This window comes from Penaeus vannamei, chromosome 34 (genome assembly GCF_042767895.1).
Source record: "Penaeus vannamei isolate JL-2024 chromosome 34, ASM4276789v1, whole genome shotgun sequence".
Classification (NCBI taxonomy): Eukaryota; Metazoa; Arthropoda; class Malacostraca; order Decapoda; family Penaeidae; genus Penaeus; species Penaeus vannamei.
The window spans coordinates 23,666,276-23,668,775 of NC_091582.1; the positions used below are offsets into that span (position 1 = coordinate 23,666,276).

Genomic DNA, 2,500 nt, shown 5'->3' on the forward strand with positions numbered 1-2,500 from the left:
AAAATAACAGTAATAGTTACGGTAGTATTAGTAATAACAATAATAATGATGCTAATAATAATAATAAAAATAAATAATAATGATAACTATTATTATTACAATTACAGCAATGATAATAATTATAGTAATGGCAATAATAACACCAAAAATACAATGATATATTGAATATTCCTTTTGTATAACAAAATATCTATGAATAAATCGCACATTGTCTTTGCATACCATCAGCTTTCATTAAAAAGAAATAAAAAGAAAGGTTTTGTAAAAAATTTTGTGAACTTTTTGCGTTGAATGTTACTAATGCGTCATTTGTTATTCAGTTGTTATATGTTTATGTTTTATCTTATTTGTTATTTCAGTGTAGTTTTACATTGTTATTCTATGTTATTGTATTTTATTCTGTGTTATCTAACTATTATTTTTGTTATCTTATGCTATCTGTTATTCTGTAGTTATTTAATGTTGCTTTATTCTATTTGTCACTTCATTGTTATTTTTTGTTGTTATCTTATGCTATTTGTTGTTCAGTTTTTATTCTTTTGTTATTCTTGTTTGTTATTCTTGGTTTATTTGTTCAGTTGCTTGGAAAGAAAGAAAGAGGGGCAGAGAGAGAGAGAGAGAGAGAGAGAGAGAGAGAGATAGAGAGAGAGAGAGATAGAGAGAGAGAGAGATAGAGAGAGAGAGAGAGAGAAGAATGACAAAAAAAAAGACAGAGAAAGAGACATGAATAAAGAAAAAAAATAATGAGGAAGAGAAAGAGGTATAGATCAATAATCAGAAAGAGAAACAATGGAAAAATACACACATACATACGCAAAAAACAGACACAAAAGAATCAAAGCAAAAACACAACTTTACAACACACGTGCATTTATGTAGTATCATATATGATGCACGAGAATGAAAATAATATCTCTCGCTATTTTTCTCTTTCTGTCATTACACTAGGCAACAGATTTCAATTCCCCCCCCCCCCTTTTTTTTTTTTTTTTTTTTTTTTTTTTACAAACACGTGATCTACTAATTCCTACTAAACTGATGCTGATTTTAGATCTAATATCAAAAGATCTCTATCATGTCCAGATTTTCTGTAGCCGGCAACCCATATTTTTCATGTTTTTACTCACCGGTTTAGCAGTCTAAGCTACTTTTCTGTGTGAAGTTTTATTTAGGCATACCTTAATAATTATGTTAACATGGGTGTCTTTCCTCCTCTTTTCTGGCTTAAGACAGACAGTGGCGTTCCACTAGCGGAGATACCACCCCTGGGCATTAGTATTTAGTTGAAGAAGGACATTCCTGTTCTTAAGTGAAACTTTGACGTTTACTCTTTATTCGTCGTTTAAGGGATGACGAGTTCTCCTGCTGCAGGAACCAACACTAATCTCCCATCATATTTGGATTAGAATTACCTTGATATCTGTTTTCCATGACGGAGATCTGTTGGTGGAAGCGTTCGCCATGCTCGTCGCTCACAGAACCAAGGTTGACTGGGAAGAAGTCGAGATGAGAAAGTAAAATATACATTTTCAAAGACATTCTGCATCCCATTCGTTCATAAGATTTAAGCACGTTTTCTATGAGTTGACAGTGGTTTTCAGCTTTGTGGTTTCCAAAGAAATGCCTTAAAACTTCAACAAATGATGTCCGTGCACTCGGCTCCATCTCATTCAGTCTAGACGGAAACGATGAGTCACGGAAAACTCCATGCAGCTTCTAGCATAGCATCTATCAATATTCCTCTGAATTTATCCTTTAGATACTAGAAACCACTATTTTGATGCTCCACACCCTTCACGAAATTCTTCATAAGGCCAAGTTTAATGTGAAGTGGTGGAAGATGTACTCTCTGAGCGTCGATAAGTGTTGGGTGCTTCATATTATATTTACCAACATGCTCAGTTCTAGTTGGCCAATCATGTTTGTTGTAGTGGTTCTTGTCATCTCTGCTGTCCCATAGGCACAAAGAGCATATGTTTTTTGCATCTCAACTGCAACCCAAGAAGTAATGATACAGCTTTAAGGTAGCCATAAATGTTCCATGCGCGCTCCTTATATTTTATGTGTCTTAGCAGCAGTTCCATGGATACATAAGTCTCATTAAGGCCCGTGCTATGTGCTACAGGTATTAAAGGTTTTTCGTTGTCGTTGTGCAGTAAGACAGCTTTAATGCTAGCTTTATTAGAGTCAATGAACAGTCTCCATTCTTCTGGATCATAGAGACAGCCAATCTGTTGCATCAGACCATTAATATGTTAGTATGTTCTTGCGTCTGTGTTGCAAATTAAAAGTAAATTTTATTTATCCAAATCGTTAGATGTGGATGAGGAAGAGGAGGATAAGTGATTTGCATTTTACACAAAATCTAGACGTGATAGAACAAATTTAATTTTAGATCTGAATTCAGCATATATGTATATATGCATGCATGCATGTATGTATGCATGAATAGCTGTATACATATACATGTATATGTATGTATGAATTGATATACGTATAT

The 2,500-nt window shown here is 33.8% G+C and overlaps 1 protein-coding gene across 1 annotated transcript in view; it reads left to right on the forward strand.

The window, feature by feature from the left end:
* The window catches only part of LOC113808492 (eukaryotic translation initiation factor 5B), a gene marked incomplete in the record, with an annotated part of 173,331 nt that overhangs the window by 19,702 nt on the left and 151,129 nt on the right, over window positions 1-2,500 (forward strand).